The 19,572-nt window shown below is 38.1% G+C and overlaps 1 pseudogene; it reads right to left on the bottom strand.

Moving 5' to 3' along the window:
• Window positions 1-8,636: 8,636 nt before the first annotated feature.
• On the bottom strand, window positions 8,637-9,774 carry LOC100787240 (7-deoxyloganetin glucosyltransferase-like; annotated as a pseudogene).
• Window positions 9,775-19,572: the final 9,798 nt, after the last annotated feature.

Genomic DNA, 19,572 nt, shown 5'->3' on the forward strand with positions numbered 1-19,572 from the left:
GCCTAAGTGAAGAACTTCGTGACTATTACGAAGGAAGGCATAGGTCACATCTTAGACCTCACTCCCATAGAAGAGAAAAGGAAAGAAAGCCTCAAGAGGCTAACATTAACCTCTCATACTTCCATGGGAAGGACAATGTAGAGGCTAACTTAGATTAGGAAATAAGGGTAGAGCAACAACTTAAAAAAATGTCTACTTCAAAATCTTATGGCTCTCACTCTTATCCAAAGAAAGACCAAGGTCAAGGCATCTTAGGGGTGACACCTTCTAAGCCCAAAGATGATAAGGGGAAGACAATAGAAAAGCAAGCCCCTAAGGCTAGTATGCAAGAGAAAACAAGCTCTATAAAGTGCTTTAAATGTCTTGGAAGAGGACACATTGCTTCTCAATGCCCCACCACAAAAACCATGATTATGAGGGACCAAGACATTTATAGTAGCCAAGATAAGGCTACTACTTCACCTTCCTCTAGTGAAAGTGAAGAAGCAAAAGGGGAAGAATCTAGTGAAGAAATCTACCCCCAAGAAGAAGGACAACCATTAGTGGTTAAAGAGAAGTGTAAGGAGGTAAGTGTCTCCTCCAAGAGTTTAGCTAAGAATGAAACTCATTTTACAATAAAGACACTTGCTAAAAAGACACTTGCTAGCATTGCCAAACCTCTTGGGCTTGAGTTTATTCCTCAAGTAAAGAAGTTGTTGGATGAGGGTTTGGTTTGCAAGAGCTTAAATCCTTGTGCTTTGTTGCGGCCCAAAATAGGTATTATTAGACACCAAGTCCATAAAATAGGTGGTATGATGAATGTTTTGAATGGTGCAACCCTCTTTTGTAAAATCACTCGTGCACCCAACATCTTCATGGTGTGTGTACACAGGGACCCATTAGGTAGGTTTGTTCTTATTTTTAGTTTCAATACAAACTTAGGTACTCATATGGGACACCTTAGGTTTGTCATATTTTTTTGTAGGAATAATCAATATGAAAATACAGAAAAAGGTATGTTTTATTGCGTTACTTTTCTTAATTTTTCAAATAGTGATCAAGGGGTTTTCATGAACCCTAAGAGAATAAAGGTCATTCCTAAATGGCCCACTCCATCAAGTATAAGAAAAATTTGGGGCTTCCATGACTTAACAAACTTTTACAAAAGGTTTGTCCCATATTTTTCTATACTTGTAGAACCACTCATTGAGTTGGTGAGGAACCGTGTTCCTTCATGGGAAGATGCCTAGGAAATGGATTTTCAGACCTTACCCTACTCTAACATACCCAACACCACTAATACATATATTTTTATTCTTTTTACAGGTGTCGAGGGAAGGAACCCAGAGTATGAAAAACCTCGAGATTTGAGGTCAAATCCTTTCTAAGGTGGAGGGGATGATGCAATCCTACCCCCCAAGGGTATTGGATAGAAGACTCTAAAAGGCTTGGGCTAGAGCTACTAAAGAAGGCCCTAGGGTTCTCATGAACCATAGGGTAGATTTTTGAGCCCATGGGTCAAGGTTGGATCCACTCTTCTTTGTAAATATTAGAATAGGTTTTTTCCTTCTTTTGGGCCTTGTATTTTGGCCATTCTAGTAGTATAGGGTTTTAGCCTTGTATTTTAGGGCATTTTGAGTAGTCTTTGTAGTAGGGACTTTTTTTTGTATTTTCATGCATTTTTTCAAGGAGGTGAGCTTAGTTTTTAGATGGGTGTGTAGCTAAGCTCTAGCTTTTCAAGGAAGCCTCTCAAGGAGGTGAGCTTAGTTTTTAGATGGGTGTGTATAGCTAAGCTCTAGCTTCTCAAGGAAGTTTTTTCAAAGAAGCTTCTCAAGGAAGTTTTCTTAAGAAAGCTTCTCAAGGAAGCTACCTAGTCTATAAATAGAAGCATGTGTAACACTTGTTGTAACTTTGATGAATGAGAGTCTTGTGAGACACAACTCAAAGTTCAACTTCTCTCCCTTTTTCTTCCTTCAATTTCGTGTTCCCCCCTCTCTCTTTCTATCCCTCTTTCTTTTCCTACATTGAAGCATCCTCTCCAAGCTTCTTATCCAAGGCTCATCTTGGTGGTGAAGCTCCTTCTTCCATGGCTTATTCCCTAGTGGATGGCGCCTCCTCTCACCTCTTCTCCTTTGTCTTCCGCTGCATCTCCATGGTGGAAAATCACCATTAAAGGACCTCAATGAAGCTCAAAGATCCAGCCTCCACAGAAGCCCCACAAGCAAGCTTCCATCAACTATGGAGTAGTTAACATCGGTTTTGGAAAAACCGATGTTAGTATCTTGTTGTTAACATCGGTTTTGGAAAAACCGATGTTATCGAATTGATGTTAACATAGGTTTTAAGAAAACCAATGTTACCTAGTTGATGTTAACATCGGTTATTCTTAAAAAACCGATGTTGTTATCATTATATATTAAAAATATGAAATTGCACAACCCACGCGCTTGAACCCTGTCGTTCTTCTTCTTTCTCCTTCTGCCTGAGTTCGTCTTTGTTGCAAACAGGCCTGTGCTTCCGTGACTGCAACCACATTGTGGAGTTCGTCTCTGTCACTTATCGATTGAGGTACGTCCTTTCATTTTAACATTAGGCATTCCTCGTTTTAACATCTGCTCATTTTCGTAGGTCGAAGAAAACAAGGAAAGAAAAGTGTCCCGGAAAGGGTGGGAGTCGATTTTGGAAGTCCATTGTGGTTTGCCTTAAGACTCCCAGGGCGTTCTTCTTCTTTCTCCTTCTGCCTGAGTTCGTCTTTGTCGCAAACTGGGTTGCGCTTCCGTGACTACAACCACATTGTGGAGTTCGTCTTTGTGGAGTTCGTGTCTGCCACTTATCAATTGAGGTACGTCCTTTCGTTTTAACATTAAGCATTCCTCGTTTTAACATTTTCTCACTTTCGCAGCTCAAAGAAAACTAGGAAAGGAAAGAGTCCCGGAAAGGGTGGGAATCGATTTTGGAAGTCCATTGTGGTTGGCTTTAAGACTCCCAGGGAAGCCATCGAAGGTATGTCTCTGCTGTCATGTTTCGAAACCAATTGCTTAACTTTGTATATATCATGTCTGCTTTGCTGCTCAAGTGATTTCTTCGTGTTCATTAGTCGCTGTCAAGGTTCGTTGTTGCTTGTGTTCTATGTGCTGCTAAGTGATCAATGCTGATTAGGAATATCTCTGCCACTGACGACAATTGACAATCGGTGAGTATAAGCATCTGTATTTGTGCTTCTTACCAAGATGAGAATATGCTTGTTGCTAATAATTAAAATATGCTATGTTGTAGTTCCTTTGGGTATTTGTATTTTGAAGTAATGGATTTGAGTCATTTGATGTTGCGGGATGTATTCTTAAAGTCCAATAAGTTGGTTTAAAATAAAGTCCAATATTGGCCTAGAACCTAAGCCAAGTTATGTCTAAATATGAAAAAGTATAATGCTTGAAATGGAGTATGGGTGTGAGATGCTAAAGTATATTGATTGCTTGCTCTTGTACTATTTGCATTGTTGGGATATAGTCCTGGATTTGTTATGGGAAATTCTTTGATAAATCTAAAACTCTATATGTCATCTTAAAGTACCATGACGCTATAGCTTTTAGAATTGTTTGGTAATTATGACGAATAATATTCTATAGTGTGTTATGTGTGATCAAACCTATGTACAATTGACCCTGAGATATGCTGCCCATATTTGAAATAGTGTTGTTCTGCTGTCCACTGATGAGGAACAATTGATTATATTGTTGTTCAAGGTTAGAGTCAGCCCCCAACCATTTATCTTTCCAGAATTTGACTTTGTCCCCACCCCCTACCTTCCATACCATGTGCTGATGAATAGAGCTGAACTCAGGTTGCTGAAATAATTTTCAAAGATCCCTCCACCATTGGGAGTGCCAAACTTTATCTCTGCCATTACTAAGATCTGCCCAGCCACCATATTTGGATGTGAAAATTCTGACCCATAATTGATTTTGATTAGAGGATAAAGCCTATATCCATCTTCCCATCAAAGCTGCATTAAATCTGGAAATATCCTTGATCCTAAGTCCCCCAACCTCATTGGGAAGGCAAATGACATCCCACTACACCCACGCAATTTTCTTGAGCTCTTGAGAACCCCCCCACAGAAAATTCCTTTGCAAGGATATCAATTTCAGAACTAATCTTTATGGAATCTTAAAAAAAGATAGGAGATATATGGGTAGAGCATTTAAGACTGAGTTTATCAAAGTAACCTTCCCTGCCATTGATAGGATTTTCTGGTTCCATTTAGATAGTTTAGCTTCATATTTTTTGATCAGTGGTTCCCACACTAAGCAGCTAGAAGGCTTAGCCCTGATAGGAATCCCCAAATAGTAGAAAGGGGTCTCCATATGTCTACAGTTCAGAAAATGAGCTGCATCATGTACCCAATTAGTGTCATCTCCAAAAATTCCGACATGGCTTTTTGAAAAGTTTTTTTTTTTGCTCAGCAAAAATAGATAAATATATTAATAATACTGGTACTATAGATACATAGAGGGATTGGGGACATAGCTGGTTCACAATGTGGAATTTACATTATGGACCAGCTACACCCAATATCTACTTTACATAATTAAAAACTTAACCCCAGCAACTGCCCTACTTTCCTAATTACACAAAAGCTTCTTTTAAATTAGAAGACCAGTGATTAAAATGAAACACAAAATCCTTCTCCGTAGCTTTAAGCCATGACCAGAGTAGAAGAAGTGCATCATCCATCACTTTGGTTGCATTAAATGTCTGATTTTCAAACACCAACTTATTTCTATGGTGCCATATGGTCCGATAAGGGCTATCCACCAACATGTCCACCTTACAGCTTTGGCCCCAACTGCATTCCCACTGTTGTGTTGTAGAAAGTGTGCCCTCGGATTTTTTGGAAGAGCACACAGTGACTTCATCCACGACAGAGACTCCCACCAAAAGGGTAGGGTCTTGTTGCAGCTGAAAAATAGGTGTGTTGCATCCTCCTCCATATTGTTACACAGTGGACACAACGAATCGCTTATTTCCACTTGTCTCCTCCTCAAATTCACCTTCGTTGGTAGGCGATCTTTGATGAGCCTCCATGAGAACACCAATGCCTTAGGTGGTAACTTTAGTTTCCACAATTTCCCGAAAACCCCATCCTCATCATCCCCCTTTATTGCCTCCAGCAGAATCCCATATGCAGATTTTGTAGAATAGATTCCACTCGGATCTGCTTTCCAAGTCCATGAGTCTGCTCCTTGTTATTGGACTGATGACGATCTAATTTCCTCTAGAAAATCTGTAGCCATTGAAACTTCACTGTCAAATAAATTTCTCCTCCAATTGAAGCACCATTCCCAACCTTCATCTTTGTGACTTCCTAAGAGGCTGATAGTTTGCTGTTTTTGGTTGGAAATTTGGTATAAAGAGGGAAATCTTTTCGTTAATGGTCTATCCCCGGCTGTCCACTTGTCTTCCCAAAATCTGATCTTGTCTCCGCAGCCCACTTTCCATTCTATTTGCTCTTTCAATACTGCTGACTCCTCTTGTTGATTGAGATGCCTAAGGCCCTTCTATGAATGAGAGTGTAGTGTGCTTCTTCTTTGATCATGTAAATTTCTCCAGCCACCATACTTTGAATTCAGTATTCTAGTCCATAACTGTCCATTTTGTTGAAACAAGTCTCATCTCCACTTTCCAAGCAATGCTGTATTAAACTTCCTTAAGTCTTTAACACCTAATCCTTCTTTCTCTTTAGGGAGACGCACATTTTTCCCACTTGACCTACGCGATCCTCCTTTGCTCCGAACCACCGCCCCAAAGGAATTTGCGCTGGATATTAACTAGCTGCTGTATTACTTTGCTGGGTGCCCTGAAAAAAGAAAAGAAGTAAATGGGAAGCGCTGTTAGGACTGCGTTAATCAAAGGCTTTTTGAAAAGTTAATCTTCAAACCAGATGTCATTTCAAAACCCCTAAGCATGGCCTTCAACACAATGACATTATCCCATGAGGCTTCTCCCACAAACACTGTATCATCTGCATATTGCAGAATGTTTATAGGCTCTTTCTACTTCCCTACTAGATAGCTTCAGTGCAGATCTTTGGTTATTGTTGTCCTCATCATACCAGTCAAGCCTTCTGCCACAATATTAAAAAGCAAAGGGGCTAAAGGGTCCCCTTGCCTCAATCCTCTAGTGGGGGCAAATTCCTATGTAGGGCTTCCATTTATTAGGATTGATATAGTAGCTAATTGTAGACATGCATTGATCCATTTTCTCCATTTAAGGCAGAAACCCATCCTATCCAGCATATATTCCAAAAATTACCATGAAACAGAATCATAGGCCTTTCCGAAATCCACCTTGAACACCAGTGCTGGCTTCTTACACCTTTTAGCTTCCTCTACTACCTTATTGAGGATCATAGTTCCATGAAGGATGTGTCTATCCTTTATGGAAGCTGATTGTCTTTCATCAATGAGGCCAGGCATCACTTTCCTTAGTCTGTTTGCCAATAATTTGGCTATTATTTTATACATACAGCCAATGAGGGAGATGGGTCTATAGTCATTAAATGACTGAGGATGGTTTGTTTTAGGAATTAGGGCCAGAAAGGATGCATTGCTGCCCCTTAGGAAAGCTTCCATTAACATGAAATTCATCCACAAATCTCCTGAAATCTGATTTTAGGACCGCCCAAAACTCCTTTATAAAATTAAAATTGAATCCATCCGGCCCAGGACATTTATCTCCTTCACAACTCCACACAGCATCCTTGAGTTCAAGATCTGTAAATGGGGCAGTCAGCTCCTCCCTTTGTGTGTGAGTAATCATATTGAATTGAACCCCATCCAAGGTAGGTCTGGTTAGCTTTTCCTCAGTGAATCTGCTAGCAAAAAATTTTACAGCTTTATCCTTAACCAATTTCGGTTGCTGGACCCATATATCTTCAATGAATATTCCTTGAATTGCATTATAATGTTTTCTGAAGTTTATAGATTTATGGAAAAAGGCTGTATTTCTGAGAGTATAATCGACACAACCATAGCTCTCAAGCACAAAGAGTTTCTCCCACCATTGCCTGAACCGATTCTCTGAAGTGGGTTTTTCTTCTTCAAATATGTTATCTTTTTTCTTCAGATGTTGGCTTTGTTTTCTTCAAATCTGGGTTTTTGTATATATGGGTTTTGAAGATTTGCTCTTCAAAGGTCTTGTGCCTCAACAAAGGCAGCAGAAACCATAAGAAAATTCATAGATCTGAGATTTTGTGACAGAGAGGTGATGGACATTCATAGATTCAAGTTTTTTTCTTTACAGATTTGGGTTTTATTGGCCAGAATTTCTTTATTGTTGCAGTGAAATTTTCTTTTTCTGCTGGTTTAAGTTGATTATGGATGTTGTATTTTAATTGAAATGGAGATAATAGAAAATTTTGCAATTGGGTGGAATTTCCCCTTGTTCATCGATCGGCTTTATAGCATTGTTAATTTCTTCATTTTCTTGATTTGTATAGTAAGGTTCCGGGGACAAATGTTGTATTCAATTTGGGAACCATGTGAATGGTTTTGTGTACAAGCATAAATTAATGTCTTTTGATTTCATTGTGATAGCTTCAGTGGTTCATACATGCGTTAAATATACCAAATTAAAAATTGTCCATGAACTGTTTCATAGAATGACTGAGAATGAATTGAAATTTTCTTGGAAAGTTGTATTCTGAACTTATTTTTCTTACAAATCAAACTTGGTACTTTGAAATCAGTGTAGTGTGTGTTGAATGTGATAGAAAGGATTCAGAGGTAATGTCTTTGGAAGAAGACAAATGAACAGTATAGGATGAACATAGGAGATCCTCATTTGCAAATTTTATAATTTTCATGTAACCGGCTGTTACCTCCTATAACAGGTCATCAGTGGTGCCTCACCTGTGCATCAGACTTTAACTACTTCACCATAGCCAGCATTGTGAATTGTGAGGGGTCTTTTTCCAAACCCATAAAGAAACCCTTCCATTTTTTACCTTGGTTCACCACTAAAGTGCTGTCGTAGCTTCTGCTCCGTCGTTATCTCAATTCACTGTTCAATCTCTCCTTGCTCAGTATAAAAGTTCCTCATTTTGTGGCAAAAGGTGCACATTGCTGAAAAAGGCTTTAAATACACTCTCAGTATAATGTCTTCTGAGAGTCAATGTATGACCATGAAGTGAGAGTCATATTGTTGATAAAAGGCTTTAAATACACTGTGGCTAATTTCTGTATGGTTTTTTTTAGGGTTATCATTTACTACTGCTAATTGGCGTTGCTGTGGAAGCTCTTTGATTATAGCAACTCCAGATACGTATGTACGGTCTACTATCTTTATATGTATTATGATAGACTACTGTTTTGACATTTGTCCTAGCATTTATATACACATATACTGCTGTATTTGTTTGGTAGATAAATTGTTGTATTTGTTTGACTAACTTATCTAACATCTAATGACTATCTGTCAATAGTCCTCCCCTAAAGCTATCTTTGAAATCCAGCTTGTGCTGTTGACACACACACACAGCCACACACACACACACACACACACACACAACCACACACAGAAAATACTAGCAGACCGAAAATACTACTAATCCTACAAAGGAACAGCCCCCCAAAACCTTCGATTAATCTAATGTTTATCTAATTAAGAAACACCTCCTTAATGAATTTGTCCAAGTTCATGAATGAACAACCACTGGGTGTAGTGGCTTCCTCTGCCTTCTTCTTCAACTCCACGATCTTTTGTCTCATTTTCTTTCCTTTCTCTCCCTCCATCAAGTCATTCACCAGCTTCTCCACCTCTTCTCTCTTCACATTGGTATAAATTTAAATCCCAATTTCCCATTCATTGCAGATATATCTGCAGTTTGTTAGCTGATCTGCAAAGAATGTCCAACACAACATTGGTACTCCAGCACAAACACTTTCAGTGGTTGAGTTCCATCCACAATGAGTCAAGAATCCACCAAGGATGGTTCAACACTTGCTCCTGTGGACACCAACTTGCTATTAGGCTTCTATCTTTAGTTTCATTCACAAACTCAGATGACAAAATCACCGAACCTCCAATGACAAGGTCAAGCCTAATGATTTACAAAAAGGGTTTCTTGTTGTTGGCCAAACCCCAAGCAAACTCCAAGAGTTGTTCTGCTGACATAACTGTGATGCTGCCAAAATTCACATAAACAACGGATCCCGATTCCTTGGATTCTAGCCATTGAAGACACTTTGGATCTTCCTTCCAAAGATTGGAACCTAAAGATGCAAAGTTGTTTTGTGGACTTTGATTTAAAAGTAAAGGGAAAGGACCAATGGTACAAAGAAAAGGGAGCATATAGGAGAGACCATTCATTGCATCTCTCTCAAGTTCATCAAAAGTATTAAACACAATAGCAGAGGCACTGGGAACTCTAGCCGCAACTTCAATTAAATATTCTAGCATGAAATCATTTGGATCTATTGTCCTTATAAAGCTAGGCAGATCTTTCAGGCGAAAACTTAACCACCAGAAAATCTTACTCTAATTTCCTCATTTACAAGATTCTACAACCTTCTAAAACCTAGAGCCCATCAAAACCTTTCCTTTGGCAGAATTATTAACCTTAGGAAGATCTAGTGAGCCCACAGGATTATCTAACATAGAACTACATTTCTCAATTCTAGGGTTTCTAGAACTAACATGCTTTCCATCAGCTTCCTTCACTCCAAATTTAACAGTGCTATCTATGTCATGCAAGGACTCAACTTCCTGCTTCTTCTTTTTCTTCTTCTTATGCATTTCACCCCCATCCACATTTTCTTCTTCTTCTTATTGATTAAAATTATCACCATCAGCATTCCCACTGCCACTTTGTTGCCTTTTGAACTGATCAAATTTCACATGCCGAAGGCTGAGCTCCTTGTTAATATCAACACTTTGAACATAATTTCCCACTACCTTCCCACTGTCATTACCATTCTCTGTTCTATGCCTTTTGTGTTTCTTATGAGAGTAAGATGATCCAAGCTCCTTGTGGAGGTGCTTGAGCTCGTTGAAAGATGCAGAAGCTCGGTGGAGATATGCATTGATGACATCAAAAGTACCATTGTCAGCAGAGACAAACTTTGTGAGAATTTGAGCTGCTTTCGAAACTAATATGTCTTTTACCAGAACACAATGTCCAGAGATTGTCTTCATCTTCCCGCCCTTTGGTTCTCCCACATATATTATCTATTTTCACTGAGCAAAACAAAAAAAAGCAGTCTAAATTGTGCGGTGCACAGTTAAGAGAAAGGTTTCCCTGGTTTAGACGTGAAAGCTCAGAGCTAAATGCATTGCAAATGTCTAGCAACTTTGAACTTATGTCGAAGTACACATCAATCCATTTGTCCTCCCAATCACATCAATCCATTTCATCCTTGCTTTTAGGCACAAGATAGTTGGTTTGTAGAATCAGCTAAGCCCAAACCCTGCAGAAAACTTTCCCTCCTCTCCTTCACAGTAATAGGGTCCTTCAGACTTAAAGCAATAGTGGATAGATTTCCATCATCTGTAATCACAGAAAACAACATTGATCACTAGTTTGCCCTCAAATTCTAGCATGACAACTACACACATCCTCATGATACACACAGACCCTCATGACACACACACACACACACACACACACATATACCCAAATACAATAATAAAGCATAAGCACCCTTGAAACCCAACATTTGAAATTAGTTACATAAACAACTGTTGATGTCCATATTTGTCTGTAATTGAATTTTACCTTTTGTATGTTGTTGTATGTGATCAGTGTAATTTGCTATATAAACAATTGTTGTTCAAGCTGAGTGAACCTTAGATTCCCGTTTGAGACTGAATGCAATGACTCTTGCGGACAGTTTGCATTAGTCATTGTATTTAGTCTTGAATTGTCCGTTTGGATAGTTTGGGGAGACTGGTATTTTTATGTTAGATTCATTCGTTAAGGTTATTATTATTTTCATTAATTTTATTAAATTTCGGTTCAATGCATTTCAAGTTGTTCTCTGAGTGCATACTTGATTATCGGGAAATTCATTTCACCGATGTCATGTCGTGTACTTGGAGACCAATGCGAAATGTTGCTGAAATTTAGTCAAATTTTTTAAAATAATGGTAACCCTGACGTTTGAAGCTAACATAAAAGACAGTTTTCCTAAATGGGATAGGGCCACACCTATAAATAAAAAATTGATATTTTCATGCATGGAATTGCTTAGATGGATCGAAGTTGGATGAATGAAAGTCGCATGAGCCAAGAATATGAGGATGGCGTCGAACAGTTCTTGCAATTTGCTTCAGAAAGAGGTCAACTGAATGAAGAAGGAAAATATTATTGTCCTTGCATCAACTGTTTGAATGGAAGACGAAAACTACTCGATGACATACGGGACCCTCTATTGTGTGATGGGATTAAGAAGAATTACACGACATGGATATGGCATGGTGAAGTAACAGACATGCAGAGTGGGTCCCAATCTGAACCGTTTGATGTAGAAATAGGAGATCGGTTAAAGGACATGATTCGTGACCTTGGACAAGAGTCTTTCTAGCAAGAACACGCCCCTGTGTATGAAGGATTGCAGAGTGATTCAAAGAAGCCTTTGTATGAAGGGTGCAAGAATTCCTTAACCCTGTTGTCTGCTGTGTTAAGTCTGGTTAATGTGAAGGCCAAGTATGGGTGGAGTGACAAAAGTTTCACCTCACTACTTGAGGTAGTGCACAATCTGCTTCCAGAGGACAATAACACGTTGCCTAAAAGTTACAATAAGGCGAAAAAGATATTGTGTCCGATGGGTATGGAGTATCAGAAGATTCATGCTTGCCCCAATGATTGCATACTGTACAGGCATGAATTCCAAGAAATGTCAAAATGCCCTATCTGTGGGACATCACGGTACAAAGTGAAGGATGAAGAGGAAAGCAGTTCTGATAAAAACTCCAACAAGGGCCCCCAGCGAAGGTTTTGTGGTATCTTCCAATCATTCCAAGGTTTAAGCGTGTTTTTTCAAATGAGGACGACGCAAAAGACCTTACATGGCATGCAAATGGAAGGATTTCTGATGGAATGGTCCATCATCCGGCTGATTGCTCGCAGTGAAAGAAGATTGATGGTTTGTATCCGGATTTCGGGAAAGAGCCAAGAAATCTTAGACTTGGACTAGCCAGTGATGGAATGAATCCATATGGCACCTTAAGCACTCAACACAATTCATGGCCAGTTCTGCTAGTAATTTACAATTTGCCTCCTTGGTTGTGCATGAAGCAAAAATACATGATGTTGTCTATGATGATATCGGGCCCAAGACAGCCAGGAAATGACATTGATGTTTATCTAAGTCCGTTGGTTGAAGATTTGAGAAAGTTGTGGGATGAGAGGGTTGTAGTGTTTGATGCATTTCGCAAGGAGACGTTCGAAATGTGTGCAATGCTTATTTGTACCATTAATGACTTTCCAGCATATGGGAATCTCAGCGGTTACAGTGTTAAGGGTCATCATGGATGTCCCATCTGTGAAGAAAACACAAGCTACATACAACTTAAACATGGGAGAAAAATAGTCTACAGTAGGCATCATCGCTTTCTAACGCCCAATCATCCTTACAGACGACTAAAAAAGGCTTTTAATGGAAGTCAAGAGCATGATATTGCGCCGATACCGTTGACTGGTGAGCAGGTATATCAGCAGGTTCAACACTTGAATACTGTATTTGGGAAGACCCAAAAGAAGGATAAAAGTAAGAGTTGCATATGGAAGAAGACGTCCATTTTCTTTGATCTTCCGTACTGGTCTGATCTTGATGTTAGACATTGTATTGATGTTATGCATGTGGAGAAAAATGTTTGTGACAGTGTGATTGGGACGCTCCTTAACATTCAAGGGAAGACGAAGGATGGCTTGAATACCCGTCAAGATCTAGCTGATATGGGCATACGATCACAGTTGCATCCAAGGTCTGATGGGAAGAAAATTTACTTGCCCCCAGCCTGCCATACTTTGTCCAAGAAGGAGAAGATAAGTTTTTGTCAGTGTCTTCATTGGGTGAAGGTTCCACAAGGGTACTCTTCAAATATTAAGAGCCTTGTGCAGTTGAAGGAGCTTAAGCTTGTAGGGTTAAAGTCTCACGATTGTCACGTGCTCATGCAACAATTGTTAGTCGTGGCTATACAAGACATCTTGCTAAACAAAGTCAGGTTAACGATAACTCGCCTGTGCTTTTTCTTCCATGCTATATGTAGCAAAGTCATTGATCCTGTCAAGTTTGATGAGTTGGAAAATGAGGCCGCAATTATACTGTGCCAGTTGGAGATGTATTTTCCCCCTGCTTTCTTTGACATCATGATTCACTTGATTGTGCATCTGGTCAGAGAAATCAAATGTTGTGGTCCTGTTTATCTACGGTGGATGTACCCGGTTGAGCGATACATGAAGATCTTAAAAGAGTATACAAAGAATGTATATCGTCTATAAGCATTTATTGTTGAGAGGTACATTGCAGAAGAAGCCATTGAATTTTGTTCAGAATACTTAGAGAAGGCTAAACTTGTTGGCCTTCTTGAGTCTCGGCATGATGACAGAGTGGGTGGTAAGGGTTCAAGAGGACTGCATGTGATCACTCCAAGTGTAGAACATTTGTTACAAGCTCACTTGTATGTCTTGAACAACAGTAACGAAGTTTTGCCATACATACTTAAGCATGAAGCTTTAGTTGAACAGAATAATCCAAAAATGTCAAAGAATTGGGTGTTGAAAAAGCATAACAAGACTTTCTGTGATTGGTTTAAAGATACAATCTTTGCAGATGAGAATGCTTCAGAAACATTAAGAAAGCTAGCAGATGGGCCTAAAAGAAATGTTATAACTTGGCAAGGATACGACATAAACAAGTATTCATTTTACACAAAAGCACAAGATGACAAATGTACAATGCAGAACAGCGGGGTTACCCTAAGGGCTGAATCTCAACACTTTGCAAGTGTCAATGACGCCAATCCCTGTGTAGCTTCCATCCCTTACTTTGGGTTCATTGATGAAATTTGGGAGCTTAACTATGTGAAATTTACGGTATGTGTTTTCAAATGTAAATGGGTTGACAACAACACCGGTGTGCGCACCGATGATATAGGATTTGTTGGACAAGTGGCCTCAGATATCTTAAGAAGGGGGGGGGTGAATTAAGATATCACAACTTATTTCCCCAATTAAAATTCTATTTCACTTTCTATTCAAGTTATAAATTCCCTTAATAATGAATTTCTTAAATATTGATTCAAATAGAACAATTTGAATATGAATATAAAACAATAATAAATAAAGGAGTTTAAGGGAAGAGAAAATGCAAACTCAGATTTATACTGGTTCGGCCACACCCTTGTGCCTACGTCCAGTCCCCAAGCAACCCGCTTGAGAGTTCCACTATCTTGTAAATTCCTTTTACAAGTTCTAAACACACAAGGACAACCCTTCCTTTGTGTTTAGAATTCTTTCACAACAAGAAACCCTCGGTCTCTTAATCCCTTTTCAGAATGAAGAAGAAGAAAAGAAGAAATCTCTCTTGAAAGAGATAGATTGAACAATTTGAGCACTCAAATAATTCCTTATTGAATCACAAGTAATTTGGCCAAGGAATTTGTAAGAGGATAAAACGATTTTGCTTTATAAGAGGATAAGACCTTTTTGTTCTGAAAAACTCTTAGCAAATTCGTGTCTCAAGTCACATATATATAGGCCTTTGATAGCCATTCAAGAACCACATAAAAAGATGTGACTGTTAAGAATATCTTCTGAAAATCTGCTCTGGTAATCGATTACAGTATATGTGTAATCAATTACAAGCTTTAAAATTTGAATTAAAATGTTCAGAAGCTTTATGTGTAATCGATTACACAGGGCAAATTTTGAATTCAAATTTTAATAGCTGTTGTAAATCAGTTTTGGCCACTGGTAATCGATTACATCCTCTGGTAATCGATTACCAGAGAGTAAATTTCTTGTAAAAGACTTTTTAACTTAATTTTCTTGGCCAAACCTTTTGCTACTTCAATTGGAATTCCCTTCCTAGTTAATATACCCTTTCTAAGACTCTATAGACTATCTTGATCATCCATCTTGAATATCTTTAATTGCTTTGTCTTGAATAAAGCTTTGAGACGCATGTGATCTTTTGGCATCATCAAAACATCGGCTTGATCCTTTGTCTACAATCTCCCCCTTTTTGATGATGACAATCCCTGAAATCAAGACAAACTATATACAAGATGATAGCACGTTCACACAATCCTTACTCCCCCTATCTTTTGGCATGTATGCCTAATTTTACTTAATGAAAAATTTCTATTTCTAATTGATTTCTAACCCAAGCTCTCTTAAGTTCTCTCCCCCTTTGGCAACATCAAAAAGAACTAAGCAATACAAACAAAATCCAAACATAGCCAAACATGAAACCAAAATAAATCCACACATTGTTATAACCAACCAAAGCAAAGTCCTGAAATATAATAATAGTGCAAGAGTACGATAACTAGAGCAACAAAAAGCCAAATACACGGCAATAAAACAAAGTACTAAGAATACTTAATTACTAATAAGACTCAGTCATAATAATAATAACAATTAATCTAAGAGGATGATGGAGGCGGTGGTGGTGGATCAAAGCAAGTACGGATGAAGGAGACATCTTCTTCAACTTGTGTGAGGCGAATATTCATGTCGGCAAAGCGTGTATCCAATGAGTCGAAAAATTCACCAACATAAGAACGAAGAACTCGTAATTCGGTAAGGACTTCATTCAGGAGTGCTGAATCTTCACGCTGAGGAGGAGGTGAAGGAGTACGCTCATCGTGAGGAGGGAGTGCGTCTTTCTTCAGCCATTGACCATTCCGATCCTTACGGTAACCAAAGGAAGTCAAAGCACCAGCACCAATAGCAAAGGAACGCTTGACTTGAACAAATGGCTCATCATCAAGCGGAATTTGAAAATGACGCAGAAATAAAGTTATCAAATGTGGATAAGGTAGAGGTGCATTGGCCCGTAATGCCTTATGCATGCGGTACCGAACCAAATGGGCCCAGCCGATCTGATGACCGGTGAGAAAAGCCCACATCAGAATCAAATCCTCCTCAGAGGCTTGTGCTAAATTTGAAGACTGGGGAAGTAAAATTCTAACAATTATATAGTGCATGATGCGATTATCAAAAATTAATGATCCGGCCAGCAATCTACCGGTCATTTCAGCCTGATCATTGCAGACCATGTGGCGAGCATCATGACTAGAATAATCAAATTTCCAGTCATCAACAATGGTGCCCTCAAAAGGTGCACCTTGACTGGGTAAATGAGTTAAAGAAAAAAATAAGGACTGATCAATGATCATCGGAATACCATGCACCTCAGAGGAAATAATGCCATCCTGAATTTTCAAATTGCAGTAGAAGACCTTTACAAGTTCAGGATAATGTGGCAGTTTTAATGACATGAAATCAACAAGGCCAGAATTTTGAAACACTTGATAGCAATCAAACGTTTCATCATTAAAGAAATCTACATCTAGGTACTTAGGGTCTAAGATGATCCTAGAAGAAAATTGAGAGAGGTACCGTAGACGCTGATCATCGGAAGAAAACAATGTGCATGATCTTGGAGATGATAAAGATGGATGAATAGGTGTTGTGGATGCTTCAGATGGTCCGTGGCGGCGATGGGCAGCGGCAACAGCGGTGGAGGATGATCCCTTTCTCTTCTTCGATGGCTCTGCCATTTGATGAAGTTTTTGTGGATTTTAATCGGTGGAAGTGAAAGAGGAGTGAAAAAGAGGAAGATTGGGCTTTACGGGACGTGATTTGGTGAAGAATTGAGTGAGATTCGAAGATTTGAAGTTTTAGGTATGGAGGAGACGTGAAAGGAGGCTGTGGCTGCGCAGCAGCTCTGATTTCATGAATATTTATAGATGAGGACGAATTGTAATCGATTACAAGGCTTGGTAATCGATTATAGGAGTAATGAGCCTTCTGGTAATCGATTACAGGATGTTGTAATCGATTACATGCTGTCAGTTCTTGTGTAATCGATTACAATGGATGGTAATCGATTACCAGAACATAACTTAGGCTAGTTTCTTAAAAAAAATATCTATGTCTATTCTAAACACATCTAATATGATTAATCATTACTACTAATGCACTTAAATCAATTATTCAACTATAAAACACACAGGAATACATAAATTCTATCATAATAACAAGAATTAAACAAAATCAATCAAAGTAACATATAAACAATCAATCATAAGAGTAAATTAATCAATCAATCATAAAACTTTACCTATCCAAATCACTAAGATCTAAAAGTCCTAATTCTCTTCTTATTGAAAAGAAAATATCCTTTGGGAGAGGTTTTGTAAAGATATCAGCAAGCTGATTCTTTGTATCAACAAACTCTAGCAAACAATCTCCCTTTAGAACATGGTCTCTTAGAAAATGGTGCCTAATTTCTATATGTTTTGTTCTAAAATGTTGTACAGGGTTTTTGGATAGATTTATGGCACTAGTATTATCACACCTAATAGGTATACGATCAAGAAGGATACCATAGTCAGATAATTGTTGCTTCATCCATAAAATCTGTGCACAACAACTGCCGGCAGAAATATATTCCGCTTCAGCAGTGGATAAAGCAACACTGTTTTGTTTCTTACTATGCCATGAGACAAGAGCGGATCCAATGAATTGACAAGTTCCACTTGTGCTTTTTCTATCAGTTTTAGATCCGGCAAAGTCAGAATCAGAATATCCTATTAAGTTACATGTTGAGTTCTTAGGATACCATAATCCTAAATTTATTGTACCTAATAGATATCTCATGATTCTCTTAACTGCACTCAAATGTGATTGTTTGGGGTTGGATTGAAACCTAGCACACATGCATACACTAAACATAATATCAGGTCTACTAGCGGATAAATAGAGAAGAGATCCGATCATACCTCGATACTGTTTCATGTCTATAGATTGACCAAATTCATCTTTATCTAAGTAATAACTAGTGCTCATTGGTGTAGCCATGTGTTTTGAACTTTCCATCCCAAATCTTTTGATCAATTCCTTGCAGTACTTGGATTGATTGATGAATATACCTTCTTGAGTTTGCTTGATTTGTAATCCCAGGAAGTACTTTAGTTCTCCCATCATTGACATTTCAAATTCACTTTGCATATCAAGGGAAAACTCCTTGCACAATGAATCATTAGTGGATCCAAAAATTATATCATCAACATATATTTGAACCAACAAAATATCATTATGCTTTCTCTTTATGAATAATGTGGTATCCACTTTTCCTCTAGAAAATTCTTTTTCTAGGAGAAAATTACTTAAATGTTCATACCACGCCCTAGGAGCTTGTTTCAAACCATAAAGATCCTTTTGCAATTTATAAACATGATTTGGTTTATCCGGGATTTCAAAGCCTGGGGGTTGTTCAGCATATACTTCTTCTTGAATTAAACCATTTAGAAAAGCACTTTTAACATCCATTTGATAGAGTTTAAAATTCATTATGGATGCATATGCTAAGAGCATTCTAATGGCTTCTACTCTTGCAACTGGAGCATATGTTTCTTCATAGTCTATTCCCTCTTCTTGATTATACCCTTTTGCTACTAACCTAGCCTTATTTCTAATAATTATGCCATGTTCATCTAATTTATTTCTAAAAACCCATTTTGTTCCTATGATAGGATAATTTTCAGGTTTTTCTACTAGTTTCCACACATTATTTCTTTAAAATTGATTCAGTTCTTCTTGCATGGCAATTATCCAGTTCTCATCTACTATGGCTTCTTTTATATTTTTAGGTTCAATCATAGATACAAAAGCCATATTATTGCATAAATCTTTAAGAGAATGTCTAGTTGTTACCCCTTTTGATATATCACCAATAAGGTTGTCGAGGGGATGATCTCTTGAGGCTTTCCATTCTCTTGGAAGTTCATTATTTCCTCTAGCCCCATTATCTTGAGAATCCTCATTGCTTCCTTCATCTTTTTCTTTAGAGTTATTTCCATGAATATGTGTATCTTCTAAGGAATCTGAAATATCATCTAAAAAATCCTTCCTTGGAAGAATGGCATTAGACTCATCAAAGGAAACATGTATAGACTCTTCAATTGTCATTGTTCTTTTATTATATATTCTATAAGCTTTACTATGCAGAGAATATCCAAGGAAAATACCTTCATCTGACTTAGCATCAAATTTTCCTAAGTTATCTTTTCCATTATTCAATACAAAACATTTACAACCAAAGATATGAAGATGTGAGATGTTTGGTTTTCTGCCATTGAACAATTCATATGGAGTTTTCTTTAAAATGGGTCTTATTAAAGCCCTATTTAAAATGTAGCATGCAGTGTTAATGGCTTCAGCCCAAAAGTATTTTGGAAAAGGAGTATCATTTAATAAAGTTCTAGCAATCTCTTCCAAAGATCTATTTTTCCTTTCAACAACACCATTTTGTTGAGGGGTTCTTGGTGCAGAAAAGTTATGCTCAATCCCATGCTTATCAC

The sequence above is a fragment of the Glycine max genome, chromosome 12 (assembly GCF_000004515.6).
Source record: "Glycine max cultivar Williams 82 chromosome 12, Glycine_max_v4.0, whole genome shotgun sequence".
NCBI classification, from domain to species: Eukaryota; Viridiplantae; Streptophyta; class Magnoliopsida; order Fabales; family Fabaceae; genus Glycine; species Glycine max.